The sequence below is a fragment of the Manis javanica genome, chromosome X (genome assembly GCF_040802235.1).
Source record: "Manis javanica isolate MJ-LG chromosome X, MJ_LKY, whole genome shotgun sequence".
Classification (NCBI taxonomy): Eukaryota; Metazoa; Chordata; class Mammalia; order Pholidota; family Manidae; genus Manis; species Manis javanica.
In genome coordinates, this window is record NC_133174.1 from 132,641,522 (window position 1) to 132,661,983 (window position 20,462).

Sequence of the window (20,462 nt, forward strand, 5' to 3'; positions counted from 1 at the left end):
ACTATCACAGCCAGTAAACTGCAAACTCTAGGCCTGAGGCTAATTATCTTTCAAATACACCCTATGGCTTCCCCAACAGTTTCAAATAAGGCTCTCCCATGCAAAACATCAGAAAAAAATAAAATAAGAGCTCTGTGGTAGGCAGGTAGTACCCCATCCAAAGATGTCCATATACCAATCCCCAGAACCTGTGTGTATGTTTGTTTACATGGGAAAAAGGGATTAAGGTTGTCGATAGAATTAAGGTTGCTAATCAATTGACCCTGAGATGGGGAGATTACCCTGGATAAACTGGGATGTCCTAATATAATCAAAAAGGAGGAGGCAAAAAAGAGAAAACCAGAGAAATGGCAGCAAGAAAGACTCAACTTGCCACTGCTAGTTTTGAAGATGGAAGGTGGCTAGGAACCAAAGAATGATGGCAGTCTCTAGAAGCTAGAAAATGCAAGGAGACAGATACTCCAGCAGTAACTTCAGAAAAGGCAGCCCTGACGACATCTTCATTTTAGCCCACTGAGACCCATTTTCTACTTCTGATCTCCAAGATTAAAAAATAATAAATTTGTATTGTTTAAAGCCACTAAATTTGTGACAACTTGTTACAGCAGCAAAGGAAACTAACATGACTGTATTACTAAGTCTTGAATATGAAACGGCACATTGAGATGACATATGCTGTATCTATTGAGCACATTACTTATACAACTGACCAGAATCAGAGAATATTAGCAGAAAGAATTTATGACTAAATAGTAAAGCAATTAATCAATAAGCAATATGAAAACACACTAAGTGCCTTTATGTATAAATTTTTCTCACAAAATTCATTAGCAGTTTAGTTACATTCATATTACAAATAGGAAACTCCCAGGAAGCTTAAGCATTTATAAACATGTATAAATATGGCTAACATCACTCAGGTTTAGAGAAACGAAAACGGAAACAAGATATTCTTCTTCTTCAAGATTTGATGAAAAATAAAGTTTGATAAACCTACTCCTTGAAAGTCTTACCAAAAACTTAGTGTCTTGAACAATCCAAGTTTATCATCTTACAGTTCTAGAGGTGAGAAGTTTGAAATAAGTCTTAAGAGGACTAAAATCAAGGTATCACTAGATACAAATTCATCCAGGAAAGAATCCCTTTCCAACTTCTGGAGGCCACCCACATTCTCTGGTTCACAGCCACTTCCTTGCATCACATCTGGACATTTCTTATATGATCTACCTTATGCTTATTAAACATTTGTATGTTTTTAATATATTCTTGATACATGAGTTTAATAATGTTATTGAAATGGTATGTTTTGTAGAATTTGTTAAATATACAGTGAGATTCTTTTATCTCACTTTTTGATTTGCCTTTTCAATTTATTTGTGGCGTTTTTTATTAATGTAAACCTTAGATACCTTGGACCTACCAAAATTTTATTCTTTTATGATTATTGCTTTCTGCATTCTAAGAAATATTGTCTTCTCCATAGTGGCAAAGATACCCCCTAAAGTTTTCTTCTGGTACCTTTATAATGTAACTCTCACCATTACTATATTTGCAATTCATTTTGAGTTAATATTTATGTATGGTGTGAGGTATGAGGGATATTTTTTTCCTCATAGTATCCACTTGTGTTGGCACCATTCCTTGAAAATACTTTTCTCTCCCTACTGAACGGCGTTGGTGCTTTCGTCAAAAAAGATTTGACCATACATGTAGGGGTCTATTCCTGGACTCTTTTTTTCTATTTCACTAATCTATTTAACAGTCCCTTGTGCCAATACATAACTACTTTTTTAACTACTATAGACTTGTAGTAAGTCTTAAAATCCAGCAGTGTAAGACCTCCAAATTTGCAATTTTCCAAGATTGTTTATATCCATCCTAGATTTTCTACATTTGTACACTAATTTTAGTGCAATCTTGACAATTTCTCCCCTCAAAAATAGTGTTATGGTTTAGACTGCAGTTGCAATGAGTCTATTGGTCATTTTGGGGAGAATTGATAAGTTTAAAGTAATCAGTCTCTAAAACATGAAAAGAGTAAATGTATTTATATAGATTGTCATTTATTTTTCTGTTCAGTGTTTCTTTAGTATTGGAAGGCATGACTTACATATTTGTTGTCAGATTTATCCCTAAGTATTTAAGCTTTTGAAGCTGTTGTAAAATAGTATTTTAAGGTATTTCCAATTGTTAATTTTAAGTAAAGGAAACAAATATTTTCACATAATGACCTTGTGTCCTGAAATCTTGCAGAGTTCAAGTATTAGGTTTAATACTTTGAAGTTTCAATATACACAATTACATTGTCTGTGAATACAGGGGGATTTACTTTTTCTTGTCCAACAGTTTGCCTATTATTTCCTTATTGTTTAGGCTAAGACCTCCATTACAATGTTGAATAGAGTGGTAAGTGTTCATAAAATATGGTGTTTACTTTAGTATTTTTATAGAAGTCCTTTATCAGGTTGAGAAAATTTCCTTCTATTCATATCTTACTGAGTGCTTTTTTTTTATGAAAGTGTTTTGGCTGTTGTCAAATTTTTACATCCATTAATCTGACATGATTTTTCAGATTTATTTTGTTAATGTGATGAATTACATTAAGACTCATATGTTCAACTAATCTTACATTCCTGGAATAAATCTCACTCGGTCATGAGGTAGTATATCTTATTTATATTTCTAGATTTGATTCAATAATATTTTGCTAATGAATTTTTATCTATATTCATGAAAGATATGAATCTCTAGTTTTCTATTTTTAATTCCTTTTCAAGCTTGGTATTACAGCTACACTAGTCTCATTAAAACAAATAAAGTATTCTCTATTTTACGAAAGGGTTTGTGTAAAAATATTTTTTTCATATCTTTGATAGAACTGTACAGTTATGCCTTTTAGGTCAGATATTCTCTGTAGTAAAGGTTTTCAATAGTCTATTTCTTCATAAGTCAATTTTGGAAATGAGCAAAAAAGAAAAAAGCACAACAGGCAAGACAAATGAGAATCATAAAAAAAGAATGATACAGACTTTCCCTATTTCATCTTATGTGCCTAAGAAAACCTTGAAACTAAAGTCTAACAACGACACTTTTAAAAATGGGAACTATAACCAAATCACACTCATGAACACTGATCTAAAAATTCTTAAAAGACTTTTTTAAATTTCCAATAACTTATAAAATGTCATTAGCTAGAGTTATGTTAATTCCAAGAATGCAATTTTTGTTTAACATTAGATTATTAACATTGTTCACCATACTTACAAAGATTGAAACAGAAAAATAATATAATAATCTCAAAAATTATATTGATCATGTTTAGCCCATCTGTAGTTACAACAAAAAATTTTTAACCTAGGAGTGAAAGAGAACTGCCTTAGTATGACAAAGTTTATCTATAAGCAGCTTAAAACAAGTATCATATTCAATGATAAAATACTGAAAACTTTTCCTCAGAGATCAGGAGTAAGACAAGCATGCCCACCACAATTATATCCCTTCACCATTGTCTTAGAGCTCTTAGCCAGTACAGGTAAAGCTGGGAAAAAAAGTATTAGAAATAAAAAACACAAAATTATTTATAAATAGTATCATTATCTACATAGGAAACTCAAAAGTATCTACATCCATTTTAGTACATTTAACAAGTACACATAGCACGTTTAGTGAGTACGTCAATTTAGAAAACCAATTTATTTTTGCATACCAGCCACAAATGTATAGAAAAACAACCTTTAAAAGGCAACTTTTAAAAGGCATCAAAAGTATGAAGTGCTTAGGAATAAATCTAATAAAGTATGTGTAAAATTCTAAGGAAAATTATAAATTTTACTGAGATATTCTAAAGACCTAAATAAAGGAGAGTTACACTATATTCTTGGATTAGACAACTCAATTTCAGAAAACTTAATCTTCCAAGTGATCTGAAGATTTAATGCATTCTCAATTAAGACTACAACTCATTTTAGTATGCTTGCAACATCTCATTCTAAATGCTTTAGAAAATGAAAAGCCTCCAAGAAAAGTATAAACTCTCAACAAGAGACTTATGCACCTGTGTACTAGAATATACATGTAGTTACATTTATAACAGCATTGTTTGTATTAGCCTCAATTTGGAAACAATCCAAACAACTCTTATATGGACAAATGAACTGACTCATTTCTACTGAAAGTATTACATAGATATAAAAATGAGTGAATTACTGCTACAAGTATTAAGATGATTTCATCTCACAAAAAACACATTGAATAAAAGACCTAACACATAAAATTATTATTTCATTTGTATAAAACATAAAAACAGCCAAGCGAATTATATTTTAGGGATGTATAAAAAAATAGAGTGTCAAGATAAGCAGGAAAATAATTACCACCAAAGTCAGAATCACACTTTTTTCTAGGGCTGATGGTTAGAATTATGATTAGGGAGGGACACACAGAGGGTTCTGCTACACTAATAATGTTCTATTTTCTTGACCAAAGTGGGGTTTACATAGATTTTCATTTCATAATTAAATATAAATTTGGACATGTCTATATCCATATTTTATTTGACATTAATGCAAGTTGTTTTAATAATATAACTAAATACATGACAAGATACATAAGAATAGAAGGAATAGACAAACATGATAATCATAAAAATATGTATTCTCCCTAAATAGAACAATAAATTCAATGCAATTCCACTTAATATTACAAAAGAAAATTTCTGGTTCTGCAAACTGATCCCAAGTTCATATAGGTGAAAACTATTTCAAGAAAAGCTGAGGCTTTGAATAAAGAACAAATCGGAAAGACTAGTCCTATCAGTACTGGGCTGTAAAAGGCATATCATACAATTATAATGATCAAGACAGAATAGTACTGGCATGTAGACAAAGGAAAAGACCAACAGAAACAGAAGATCTTGATACATAGGATCTTGATAGAAAAATACTATAACATCATCGAGAGACTAAACATAAGGGAACTACAATGAAACTGCTTTTTAATTTTTTTCAGCTTTATTGAGATATAATTGGCATATAACTCTAAATTTAAGGTGTACAATGTTATAATTTGATAAATGTACATATTGCCAAACACATGAACCAGTGCAACCAAACAAGAGCCCATAAATAAACCCTCATATATACAATCAACTAATACTTGACAAGGGAGCCAAGTATACACGAGGAGGAAAAGAGAGTCTCTTCAATAAATGGATGCTGGGAAAATTGGATATCCACATGCAAAAGAATGAAGGACACTTATCTTATAAGACTCACAAACAATTAACTTGAAATGGATTAAAAACTTAACTGTATGACCTGAAACCATAGAACTCTTAGAAGAAAACTTTTAGGTAGAAAAGTTCCTTGATATTGGTCTTTGCAATGACTTTTTCAATATGACGCTACAAACACACACACAAAAAAGTAAAAATATACAAGTGGGACTACATCAAATTAAAAAGCTAAAAAGCTTCTGTACAGCAAATGAATCAATGAAATGAAAAGGCAACCTACAGAACAGGAAAAATTATTTGCAAATTATATATCTGATAAGGGTTAATATCTAAAACATAAGGAATTCATACAATTTAACAGCAATAAATATAATCCAGTTTAAAAATGGACAAAGAAACTGAACATTTTTCCAAAAAAGATATATGAATGTCCAACAAGTCCATTAGGTGTACAACCCTAATCATCAGGGAAATGCAAATCAAAACCACGATGAGATATCCCCTTATAGGTATTAGAATGGCTATTACTGAAAGGCAAGGCATAAATGCTGGAGAGGATGTGGAGCAACACTGCTTTGTGTTCAATCTCTGTTCTGCCATTTACTAATTATGTAGTTTTGTGCTGTTTAGTTTTTCTTTTGTGCCTCAGTTTATTCAGCTACATAACAGATACAATGGTATTATGTTTATCATAGATTATTGCTAATACATATATAACACATTTCAAATAGCACTTTGTGTATATTATCGGCCCAGTGAATGTTCAGTATCTTATTATGACTGCTGTTTTTATTTCTTTTATTACAAACCAGTAGAGTCAGAGTGGATTATCCAGCTAAATTATTGTAAAATTTAACTTTACATAAATTAGAAGTCTAATCCAGATGGATTAAAGATATGTGTTAAAAACAAAGTTTTAAAATAATGGAATATAGGGCTTTTTGATACGTATAGTGTTCTTAAATAAAATGCAAAAAGCATAAAAACAATAGGGGAATTTGTATCCAATATAGCCATATTTAAGTATGAAAGTCAACACCATCAAAAGTTGATAGAAAACAAACACCTTGGAGACATTCACATGACCTAAGAAATATAAGGACTCCAAATGTTATGAAAATTTTCTACAAATCACATAGAAATAGACAATTAAGCCAACAGGAAAATGAATAAAGGATGTGGTGCAAGTCATACAACTCCAAACATGGAAATGATGATTAAAGAGCAGTGATACACTGTTTCAGGCATACTACAGTTTCCAGTATGATGGCTATTTGATGAATTGATGGGTCATAAGGGCATGTTTTCGAGAATGTAAGGAAATAGCAAACTCAAAATGCTGGTGGGTTTTATACTTTTAAAAAATGCTTAATACAAATAGCTTCAGTAAGATATTGCATAAACTGTAGTATGCACTTATAATTCAATATTATACAGCAGTTAAAATATTTCTGTCTCTCTTCCTCTAATATATATGTAAACATATATAAAAACATAATATGTATGTTTATTTTTATTGAAATATATTTGACATACAAAACTGAGTAAACTTAATGTAAATTAACATTTCAGTTTGATACATTTATACATTGTAATATAATTGCCAATGTAGCAATGGTTAGCAGCTCTATCACATAATTATCACTTCTTTTTAGTGGTTGGAATAATTATTCTTTTCAAGTTTGATGATTCTAATATAATAATCATGAACAAATTAAAATAAAAAATATACTATAATTGTCTATAAAAGCATAACATATGTGATAAAAACATGGATTACACAGACACATTATGGGAGTATAGGAAATAGGAAAGAGAAGGTAATCAAGGGAGCATTCAGCTTTGGAACATCACTTTATCTCTTCAATCACTTCAGGGTATTTTAAAAATTAAAATCTCTTTTAAGGAATAGAATGGAGGGATCAGGAAGGGTTCTGTATGTTCTATGTCAAAAAAAAGGTTGCACTGTTTCATTTGTTACTATCTTTCTTCAATTAAATAAAAGAATTAAAACAGTAATAAAAGTGAAATTTAAGAAATAGGAACTTCTGCTCTGGCCAAATTAGAGTAACAGCAACCAGCTTTTACTCTTCCCTTAAACAACTAAAAAACAACAAAAATAAGTACATACTAGAGGAATCAATTTGTATACATTTCTAGTAATCTATAGTGACCATTGATTGAAGAAACTATCTTTTTCCCCACTGAGTATTTTTTGAGCCCTTGTCAAATTTTAGTTGCCTAGGGATGGGAGAGAAGGGAGGCTGGAATATAGACTTGACCATATATGTAAGGGTTTATTTCTCAGCTCTTGTGTGTTCCATTAGTCTATGCGTTTCACAGTATCACTTTGTGTGACTCGGCTTCCCCACTGCAAAATTTTACTGAGAGTTAAATAAGTTAATGAAAGTAAAGTGATCAGAAGAGGATGTGGCACATGGTAAACACTTATTCTCTGTCATTATTGCTATTAATAAAACTTGCCATACTGATATTTAAAAGCATTTTTTTGAACAGGATATACCCTGTTCAAAAATATATATAGGAAGACTAGAACATCAGACACATTAGAACAAAAGTCATTCTTTGTATTCTCTCAATGGTTTCAAATTAAGCCAACCCAATTTTCATTTCTGACTTAACCAATAATTACCTGTATGTCCTTGGGCATGTAACTTTAAAACCCTAGAAACCTCCGTTTTTCCAACTATAAAATAGGAATAATGCTACTACCTATCTTACAGTCACATTGTGATGCTTAAAAGTCATCAACACAAATGATTGCCACAGAACTTTGAGCAGAATGCACCCAATAAATATCATGTCCCATTATTACTGTCAATATTTTATTATATCAACACTTGTTATTTGGTTTTAAAAGAAAGGGAATAATAAAGGACACAAAGTATTTGGAATGATACTTGTCCTTATTCAAAACCTACCTCTTAGACTGGTGGCTTTTGTACACATATTCATTCTGCTGAATTTTAGTCAATAAATTCCTGACTTACCCATTCAAAAGAAAATTTTATTAAATGAAAGTGGACAAATACAAAGTTTGAGTATTCACATTATTCAAAATAAAATTAATGGCTAAATGCACAGAGAAAACAAGCAGTGACTCTATAGCATCTTACTATGCTGATAGACAGTGTCTGTAATGAGGTTGTGGGGGCCTTGATAATATGGGTGAATGTTGAAACCACAATGTTGCTCATGTGAAACCTTCATGAGATTGTATATCAATGATACCTTAATAAAAAAAATTGGAATGTCACCGTATTCCTATTATGTTAATATGTGTGCGCAAGTTAGTTAGTAGTTTAAAACCTATACATACTTAAGGTACTCTACAAGAAGATATGTCAAAGAAATAATCAATCCTCCCATATTTTCTTCCATATGCTACCTCTATAGCTTTTCTTCTTCCTTCCTAATTACAACCCTTAAATAGAATTCGTGCCTCATATTGAATTTACCGAGTATCATAATTCCTCCAGGTGGTAAAGATACCTCGAGACAAGTGCTGGGCATAGAAGCCACAGGGCATAAATCTGCAAAGAAGTAAAAAGCTAACCTTTGCAAACAATATGGCTTCTCTCTCACTTATCAATTTTACATTTCCCTGTATGGCCCCAGAAGATGACTGGTTAGCCAGAGACGGGTAAGATTCCTCAAGGGAGGAACAACCTAAGACAGGCACAGTCGCAGGGGGGCCATAAGGTGAGAAATTGGGGAACAACAGTGGTGAAGCTTAGAACCTCCCCCCGCTCCCCCCCCCCCGTGTTGAGAGAAAGCTTCTGCATCCACGGATGTTTTATTGCCCTTGTCTAGCTCGGATTAGCACATAGTCTACAGGCACACACCTGATCATCTACAATTGCTCTCTTACAACACTAAACTATGTTTCCTACCTTTATCTTGCATCTACCTACCACTTCAGCAGTTTATTAAAAATAAAAATAATAATAATAATAAAGGGAGAAATGTGGGGTCCACATATAAATCAAGTATAAAAATCAAACGAATATTCATATTTGACCTGATTGTTTATAGTTCATAATGCGTGATCAAAACCGAAAGTTTCTGTGATGAATGCCCTTGTACTGTTCACCATGTAAGAACTTATTCACTATGTAAGAATTCGTTCACCATGTAAGAACTTGTTCGTTATGCTTCAGAAGATTGCAGACTGAAGAGAACTAGGCTTGAGATGGATTAATGATTGTGCATTGAGCATTGACCCCCCCTATACAGAATTTTATTGTTGTTAACAACCATTTGATCAATAAACATGAGAGATGCCCTCTCAAAAAAAATTTGAAGATGAAAAATATTAACGGCTAAATGTTCACCCTCATACATGCCATGATATACTTTTCAACATATTTTCCATGAAAGAGTTAAGCCATATATTCTTTTTGGTAAGGTTGATATATAATGTAAGATTCATTTCAGAGGTACAAACCAAAAGGTTTACTCCTCTGAAAACTACTAATCCTTTTCTAATAGTGGATATCAGAAAAATCGACCTGCACCTAGCTTTCTATCCTCTAAATATTTTAGCAACACTAGTGAGATAATGAGAACTTAACTAAAAGTTATAAATTTTTGAAACAGGCCTTTAAAATAATTTAACTACAACCCAAGGTCAATGAATAAGATCATTAATGAGCCCTCATTACTTGGCAGTGACCTCTAATTATATCGATTTTAAATTTGCCTTGGGGATTTTAATTGTTCTTTTAAGGCTGTGGTTTCTCATTATTTGAATATCATACATGTTATTGTAAACATTAAAAATCACATTCAGGAAGATTTTAAGAGTGACATTAGAATGAAACCTGACTTTCAAATGTTATATCATATATTTGTGGACACTGGAATGGTACACTGCTCCCAAAAGAGGGTGTACCACTTTGGTTTATTGTTATAAAAAACAAGCTTTCATAACAATACTAAGTTTAGATATTAGATAATATGCTTACCTTGCTTAAATTGTGTCAATAGTTTTGTGCATTTTATATAACCAAATACATGCTCTAGCAAGTACAAGCAGAATTGCAAGTCCTTGTCATGACTGCTTGCTTAAGAAGATACTGGAGATGTTCATGAATATTTCATAAGAGCACTAGTCTTAGGAATTTCTAATTGCCAACATAATTTCTTGAAAGGTAGAATACAGAAGTGATACATTACAAGTAGAGGGCATTTTTAGAGGTTGCTATAGCACATATCTGCCATTTTCATTCTATAACCTTGAGCTATTAATTGGAATAAACAAGGTTGCCATTCATCCAAAAAATTCCTGAATACCCACTATATACAAGGTACTTAGAATTCTAAGTGCTGAGGATAGAAGGAAGAAACGGACAGTCACAGGCTTTGCGGTTATATCCATCAGAATTTAGATTTTGTTAGTTTAAAATATTCTATATTTCTTGTTACGAAGATTTCTAAGTCATGTGATCATATGTCAATTATACTTCCTCTCCACTGGGAATAGAATTCACTTAAATAAGGTTAGGACAATTATCTACAAGGAAATAATATAAACACATCGCACTTCTTTCAAATCTTAAGTTTTAGAAATGTTGGATGGATTTAAAATTGTGTTTCCTCATCTGGCTCCTGCTCTCTGCCAACTCATGTCTTGATCTTATTCCAGTAGCTATCTGGTTCTTCTCCCTCCCTAACCCGTATGAGCACAAGCATGGCTTACAGCCAAACAGTTCTGGCGTGCTTCACTTGTTCTTGAGATTTCCAACTTGGCCAGATGTTTCCTCAGATTGTCCTTTAGACTCTGGGCTGCAGTTCAATCCAGATTGCACATTGAGTAATGTCACCCAGAGAATATGCTAGCACCCCAAAAGATAAATGATCAACAGGTCATCACTAGAAAGCAAAAGGGAGCAAAGGCACAGAATAATGCTGATAAATAACCACCTTTTGTTGTAAAACTTATTTTACTTTTTAATTCTGGCTTGTGTACAGTAAGAGAAACCTTGCATTTGCATTAGTGTTTTGTTAGTAAAATTTCAATAGAAAGTTATCATGATATTAATTTCTTAATGGATTTACATTATTGGGTCATGTAGATCTTTAGATGTTAGAAACTATTATACAGAGGTAACTAATAGCAAGAGGTAATAGAAACTGTAGTAAAGATCAAATAGGAAGTATGTCTGCATTTACTGAAGAATCAGATATAATTATTTAAATCTCTGAAAACAATTAAATAAGTATAATAACACCATAGAATTTAACTAAAAAGCCTTCATCTAGAACACAATCTCTGCTTTTAAAGCAAACCATATTCATTTCAGTTTTAGGATAAGAATAGGAATAAATAAATGCAATGAGATACTACCCTTAGAATCAGGAGTCTAAACTGTTCACAGTGAATACATAAGAAGCCTGGAATAATAAAACACCCCTCTAAGTATTTGTTCCCATAGGTCAAAACCGAGCCAAGCTCAATTAAGATCAGGAAGAGGTTTATAAGGATTTTCTAGGCTGCTATATAAAACATGGGATGCAGTAACACACTAGTTCCATAAAGATTAAAGAAACTTACACATGCAAAATACGTATATGTTGGTGGGGCATAAATTGGAACAGTGTCCTTGGAAGGCAATTTTCAATATCCACATTACTTAAAATTTGCATACACTCTGACCCTGCAACTCAACTTCCAGGATTACATCTAAAGAATTTTAACACAAAACACTATGATAAAGGAATAAGTGGATACGAGCACAAAGAATCATCAAGTCACAAAGAAAGGTAAAAAGAGAAGAAAAAAGGAACAAAGGATCTACAAAATAGACAATTACCAAAGTGGCAACTTAAGTCTTAACCTATCAGCAATTACTTCAAATGTAAATGGATTATATTCTCTAGTTAAAAGAAATACAAATCAATAGTAGTCGAAATAATACAGTACAGCATAACGAAAGACACACAGACCAATAGAATGAATGGAGAACCCAGAAATAAACCCACACATGTACAGTCAGCTAATATTTGCAAAGGGAGCCAACAATAATCAATGAGGAAAAGATAATCTCTTCAATTAATCTTGTCAGGAAAACTGGATATCCACATATAAAAGAATGCAACTGGACCCCTATTTTATACTACTCACTAAAATTAAATAAAATGGATTAAAAACTTAAATGTTAAGACCTGAAACTGTCAAACTTCTGGAAGAAAACTTAAGGAAAAAGCTCTATGACATGACTCAGCAATGATATTTTGGATATGACACCAGAAGCACAAGCAAAGTAAGCAAAAATAAGTAAGTGAGGCTATATCAAACTAAAAAATTTCTTCACAACAAAGAAATCAACAAATAAAGAGACAACCTATGGAATAGGAGAAAATATTTTAAAAACATATCTGATAAGGGGTTAGTATTCAAGGAATTCATAGAACTCAACAGTAAAAAAAAATCAGATTAAAATATGGACAAAGGATCTGTATAGATGTTTTTCCAAAGATATACAAATGGACAACACATACATGAAAAGTTGCTCAAGATCACTAATCATAGGGAGTTACAATTCAAAACCATAACAAGATATTACTTCACCCCTGCTAAAATGGGTATTATCAAAAAAGAAGAGTTGACAAGTGCTGGCAAGGATGTGAAGAAAAGGGAACTGTTGTGTACTGTTGGTGGGAATGTAAACTGGTGCAGCCATTATGGAAAGCAGTACAGAAGTTCCTCAAAAAATTAAAAAGAGACTTATTATATGATCCAGCAATTCCACTTCTGGGTAGATACCCAAAGGAAATCTGTACTCCCATGTTCACTGCTGCATTATTTACAATAGCCAAGACATGGGAACAGTCTAAGTGTCAGTGCATGGATGCATAAATAAATAAATTGTGGCATACACACACACACACACACACACAGTGATTATTCAGTCTTAAGAAAGAAGGAAATCCTGCCATTTGTGACAGCATGGATGAAACTTGAAGGCATTAGGTTAAGTGAAATAAGTCAGACATTAGAAGACAAATATTGTAAGATTTCAGCTTTATGTGGAATTTTAAAAAGATGAGATCATAGAAACAGAGTAGACTGGTGGTTGCCAGGACCAGAGTGTGGACGAAATGGGAGCAGGTGGTCAATGGGTACAAGCTTCCAGCTACATGATGAGTAAGTTCTAGAGGTCTGATGTATAGCATGGTAATTATGTTAACAATAGTGTACTGTACACTTATTAAAATTTCTCACTGTTAAAAGAACTGAGATGACTGATATGTTAACTAACCTCATTGTGGTAATCATTTCACAATATATACACTTATCAAATTATCCAATGTACACCCTAAACTTACATAATGTTATAAGTCAAATAAAGCTGGAAAAAAATTGGTCCTTCAAAGCAGGGTTTTTTCCTACCGAGGGAATTAATCATTAAACATTTATGGGATTAGTTCCCTTTCTCTGCATCCTAAAAGGTGTCTGACTTATAGGAGGAGACAAAATGATAGAGACACATTACACTCTATGGATCTATGCTCTATGGAAGTCCTTGACTTAGACGGCTTATTATTTTGCTGCCAGTGTTGTCAACTTTATGCACAATGATATCAATTAATCCTGGCCATTTGATTCTTGCTCTAAAAGCAACGTTGAGTTAGTTGATGGCCAGAGTTTGAAGAATATTCAGATCATTCTAAACCAACCTGCTAACTTAATAATGAAACTCAAGCCAGAGAATACAAAGTTCTTATGAAACAACACACAGTTAAATTGTAGGTGACCTGAAAACTGAATACGTCTGCTTCAATTCTGATAGAGTACATTTTCCCCACACTTAGCCATGTTATCTGTTTTCACTAATTTTAGTCATACACCAATTTACTTACACCACAAGGGCAGACGCCTAGTTTGAATAAATTTTATATGAAAACATCTTTTCCTACAGTGTGGGTCACAAAGCAGACATTGGCTAAAATGTTATCTGAAGGTGCTACCACCAGAGAAGTGGTCTAAATGAGGTAATACAAAGACAGACAGAAAATATGAGTTCAAACTTTGGGTAGGTTCCTAGTTGCAGAGTAGGCCATAAAGGAAAAGCAAGTGATGGAGTGGCCAAAGAAGTAGAATAAGTATATTATATTCTCAAGGAATCCAAATCTGGAATTTGAAGAACTCCCAATTTATACAGCCCTGGAGAACACGTACTCTTATTATCTTTTTCTGCAACATAATTATATTTGACTCATAACCTAAGATTGTGGGATCTCAATCACAGCCAATGTATGTTTTGAACATAATTTTCTTTGCCCTGGCAAACATTTGACTTATTTAATGACTACCCTAACAAAACTGAGTTGTGAAGATTTTTTCAATGTAAGCAACTCAGGACCTTTCTATGCTGCGCTGATGTTTTAGTAAGCATTTCTTGATGTTGGTGAGCAAAGTTGTCTTGGTATATTGCATGCTCAAGCAACCACAACATGAATGAGCCTTAGGCATGTAATGATCAAGATACCTGTGGCCAGAAAAAATAAGTAAAGGGGCAGAATCTTCACCAAAGATCTGAATGATCACACCAAAGAAATTCCTTTCAGTAGAATCTTGGCTCTGACCTTGATTTCTGTGTAACACACTGTGGATTAGGTAGAGATACTGATGTAACTGCTAATAATAAACCAACTAGACTCTTTTGTGATTATTTCAAGATACAGTGATTACACTCCAATTAATAAAGTCATTTAACATGATTATTTCTAGGTTCTAGCCATTTATTTCTATAAGGAATAAAGATCATTTGTTTCCAAAAAAGCCTGACGTGCAAAAAATTCATTGTTAATCTTTCTCAAAAATTACAGGAAGGAACGTAGAATATCTTTATTTCTTCTACTCCTCATCCTCTATTGCTGGTACCAAGTTTTAAGAGTAAGCAGACCTCCTGATGCTAACAAACTGAAGTTAGAGGTAAAGCCCACAAACCTACTATGTTCACAAGTCTAATACAAGGTACATGAAATTCAAGAATAACTGCTCCAGTGAGCTATCCAATGTAAAAAATATGTATCTTTTTTTTTTACTATTTTCACTTAAACTCTCTTCAAGTAAGCCATTTCATTAATATAAATAATAGATGAACTTAATAGACATGGTATAAATTATTTGGATAGAGACTTAAATAGTTACATAAACTAATTAAATTTCAAGTGGGATGCAATCTGACAGAACGTGAAATAGTGCTTGCAGCAAACACATTCCACAAGGATTTGGCTCAATTGTATATCATTTGACACTTAGGAAATAAATTCCTTGTTAAGTTGAAAGTGATAAATGTGGTTTATAGTAATTATATATAGACCATATAATTAAAATGTAATAACATTTCATCTCTTAAAAATGGGTTCTTTTTAGGATTTAACATTGTAGCAACTCAGAGGCAGCATAAAATATAAGCTTATTTTTAATCATTTTCTAAAAATTCTAATTAAGGGAAGAACATGGTTCTGAAGGTAAAATATATCAATGCAATGGAAATCTCAGATGACTAAATAAGGTGTACAAAACAGAGATTAAAATTTTTTTAATACTATGAGAATACCTCATTCTGACCCTGATCACTTGCATATTACATAGAGGGAAAGAAATGCATATTGTACAGTTCTTTAAAATATTAGCTAATCTAAAAATAATTCACTTATGTTCTGAGAATTCACAACTTTTCAGGTAAAATCGTGAACTGAAAACCTTTAGGAAGAAAGTCAATTTAATACAATTTAACAAATATTTATTGAATGCCCATCATGAGCTAAGAAGGCTCTGGAGGTATAAAGAACAGGAAGATCAAGGTTTCTGCCCCTGAGGATAGCAGTCATGAAGGGAAGGCAGACGGGTAAACAAGTGTTTTTAGAAAATGTGGTGACTGCACTACTCCTCATGCACACATAATGTCAGAAGGGCGCAGATGAGGAATTAATCAATTCCGCATGGTTTGAGAGTGTCACGGGAAGCTACAGAGCACAAACACCTGAGCTCAGACTTCAGAAATGAGTTCACCAGGTAGTGAAGCATGGAAAGGACATTCCAGGATGATAAGATCACGACCAAAGGCACTGGAGGACTTAGTGTGCTTAGACAGGAGCATGGCAGGAGTTTAGGAAGTTGATTCTCAAACTGCAATACAACTATCAGTCCCATTAGACTCTCCTGTGGCATTAAATGAAAATAAAAGAGTCTTAGGTTCTACTTCTTAAGATTCTTTCAGTACAACTGGGGTATGGCTTAAGAAATTCTTTAAAAATTCTTCCTAGCCAGTGACTGTAATGGGGGGGACTTGATAATAGGGGGAGTCTAGTAACCATAATGTTGTTAAAGTAATTGTACATTAACAATATCAAAAAAAAATCTTCCTAGCTTATTTTCTTGACCAGCATTTTAGACTGAGTAAATCTAGATTGGTCCCTGGACCATATTGCAGGGACATTGGCTTAGCATATTGGGGTGATGGGGGGAACTTGAATTCAGGCTCTAAACCTAAACCAAGGCAAAAATGTGGAAGATTTCATACTTCATAGTAAGAAGTTTGGTCCTTATTTTGCAGACAATGGGAAGTTATCAAAAACTCAGTGGCTTAAAACAAGCAGTTATTTAACTCACAACTTTGCAGACCGACTCAGCTGGACATTTCTTCTGACATTGGCTAGGGTTCCCTCATGCATCTGTAACCAGATGTGGATCAGGTAGCAGCTTTGCTGATCTGTGCTAGCCCTTCAGTCTCTGGTGTTTCAATTGGGACAACTGGGCTGACTCAGTTTGGCCCCATGTGGCCTGTCAACTTCTAGAAGGTTAACCTGGGCTTGTTCATGTGATGGCTAATGGATTCCAAAAGAAAGAGTAGAAACACACTCAAGTACTCTTGAAATTCAGGTTTGTAATTGACACAGCATTAAATCTGCCACATTCTATTGGTCAAAATAAGCCACAGGTCCACCCACAATTTAAGAACTGTGGGGGCAAATTACCTCTTCATGGGAGTGAAGGGCAGAAGAATATGCCACTCCAAAATAAGCCTTTTTGACATAAGGATTATCTTGAGATGGTTATTTTTTTTGTAGGTCTGTTTTTTTATTATGGTATCATTGCTACACAATCTTACAAAGGTTTCACATGAGCAACACTGTGGTTACTACATTCACCTGTATTATCAAGTCCCCACCACATCCCATTGTAGTCACTGTCCATCAGTGTAGTAAGATACTATAGAGTCACTACTTGTCTTCTCTGTGCTATACTGCCTTCACCACAAACCCCCCAATATTATGTGTTAATCATAATGCCCTTTAATCCCCTTCTCCCTCCCTCCCCACCCGCTCCACACCTCCCCTTTGGTAACCGCTAGTCCCTTCTTAGAGTCTGTGAGTCTGCTGCTGTTTTTTAATTAATTAGTGTATTTATTTATTTATTTATTTGGTATCATTCATCTACAACTATATGAGCAACATTATGGTTACTAGACTTCCCCCATCATCAAGTCCCCACCACATACCCCACTACAGTCACTGTCCATTAGCATAGTAAGATGCTGTAGAATCACTATTTGTCTTCTCTGTGTTGTACAGCCCTCCCCATGCCCCTCCTACATTATGTGTGCTAATCGTAATGGCCCTTTTTGACCCTTGTCACTCCCTCCCCACCCATCCTCTCCAGTCCCTTTCCCTTTGGTAACTGTTAGTCCATTCTTAGGTTCTGTGAGTCTGCTGCTATTTTGTTCCTTCAGTTTTGATTCGTTGTTACACTCCACAAATGAGTGAAATCATTTGGTACTTATCTTTCTCCACCTGGCTTATTTCACTGAGCATAATACCCTCCAGCTCCATACATGCTGTTGCAAATGGTAGGATTTGTTTTCTTCTTATGGCTGAATAGTATTCCATTGTGTTTATGTACCACCTCTTTTTTATCCATTCATCTACTGATGGACACTTAGGTTGCTTCCATATCCTGGCTATTGTAAATAGTAGTGTGATAAACATAGAGTTGTGTATGTCTTTCTGAATCTGGACTCTTGTTTTCTTTGGGTATATTCCTAAGAGTGGAATTCCTGGGTCAAGTGGTATTTCTATTTTTAGTTTTTTGAGGAACCTCCATATTCCTTTCGGCAATGGTTGAACTAATTTACATTCCCACCAGCAGTGTAGGAGGGTTCCCCTTTCTCTGCATCATCACCACCATTTGTTGTTCCTTGTCTTTTGGATATCGGCCATCCTGGTGTGAGGTGATATCTCATTGTGGTTTTAATTAGCATTTCCCTCATAATTAGCAATGTGGAGCATCTTTCATGTGCCTGTTGGCCATCTGAATTTATTCTTTGGAGAAGTGTCTGTTCAGATCCTCTGCCCATTTTTTAATAGGGTTATTTGCTTTTTTGGGTGTTGAGGTGTGTGAGTTCTTTATATATTTTGGATGTTAACCCCTTATCATATATGTCATTTATGAATATATTCTCCCATAGTGTAGGATGCCTTTTTCTTCTGCTGATGGTGTCCTTTGCTTTATAGAAGCTTTTTAGCTTGATATAGTCCCACTTGTTCATTTTTGCTTTTGGTTTCCTTGCCCAGGGAGATAGGCTCATGAAGAAGTTGCTCATGTTTATGTCCAAGAGATTTTTGCCTATGTTTTTTTCTAAGAGTTTTATGGTTTCATGACTTACATTCAGGTCTGTGATCCATTTTGAGTTTACTTTTGTGTATGGAATCAGACAATAATTCAGTTTCATTCGATTACATGTATCGAGCTGGTTATTCTTAAGAAACAGCAGACACAGGAGAAGCTCTGAAAACTGAGCAGAAGTGACTGTTTTGTAAGGGACAGTCACATGGATAAGGGAAATGTACTGTGAGGGTGTCTCCTGCTCTGTACCAAGAAGAGAAAGAAAACTCAATCTCTAGAAACTCTTATTATTGGAGAAGGCAGGGACTTATATATGCATAAAATGTTTACTGTGCTTGTTTACTGTGCTTCACCTGTAAACCTTCCATAACTGGCTCCCCACCCCCAGCATCATCTTTCATCTTTAAAACTGCAAATGGTATTTAAGGTGATGGCTTGGGCCTTTTTGGGGAGTTGCACAGTTTTCCAGGGTCTCTCCTAGGTATTCATGGGGTATGCATGTTATTAAACTCCTATTTTTTTGTTCATATTTCTTATTACAGCGGGGGTCTCAGCCACAAACCTAGAAGGGTAGAAGTTATGTTCCTCCCATGTGGTTGGCACTGCAAAGTCATATTGTAAAGGGGCATGGGTAAGAGGGAGCCTTTGATCAGGGCCATCGTTGCCCAATAATTCACCATGGAAGTCATCCCAGGTCCTTTTGTTTTGTTTCTCTTCATTTTCATAGGCAAAGCACCTAGCAGAGCTATTGGCACAAGTTAGGAATGCAGTAAATAGCTGCCACTTTTTCCTCTCCCTTTTAACATGATAGAGATGTTAGCAGAGCAATGTTTCAGGAGAAGTTCATTGACAGTGAAGTTGAAAATCCATTCAAAGTAGTGGACATTAGAGACAGAAATATTAATTTAACATTTTAGCAATAATCCATGAGAAATAAGAACACAGACTGAAGCAATGGCAGTGGAAAAGGAGAAAATGGAGTTGAGAACTATTCAGTAAGTATATTGACCTGGTCAATATAGCAGAGAGATTGAGAATATGGACTGTGGAGTCAGGCAGGTCAAAGTGACTAACCATGTCACTTTGATTAAATCATTTAATGGATATAACCTTCAATTTTTTCATCTGTAAAATGGAACATGTACCCAGAAAGTTGTACAACTCATGTATGGTTAGGATCAGGGCTCCAGAGAGAGACAGCTGCCCCTCTGAAGCCCTCTATGCAAACATCTTGAACAAAGATGACTGCTGCTCCAGAAAACTCCAGGATCAATCTATGCAGAGACCTCATTATTTGCAGAAATCACCACCATCAGGCCAATGTGGTTAAAGAAAAAGAGTGCATGTCCTTATGACCTGCTGCCTTCAGAAGTACATATAGCCAAACTCTAGATGTTATTTGTGCCAGAGTCCATTTGAAGGGAGAATGCTGATATTAGCAACAGGAGAAAGACCAAATGGACTAAGTGAGATGAGAGCTACCCTCACACACACACACATTTAAAAAGTTGAATCCCACTTTGTCAACTGCTTTTTCCACTATCTACCATGAACACACGTCAATAACAA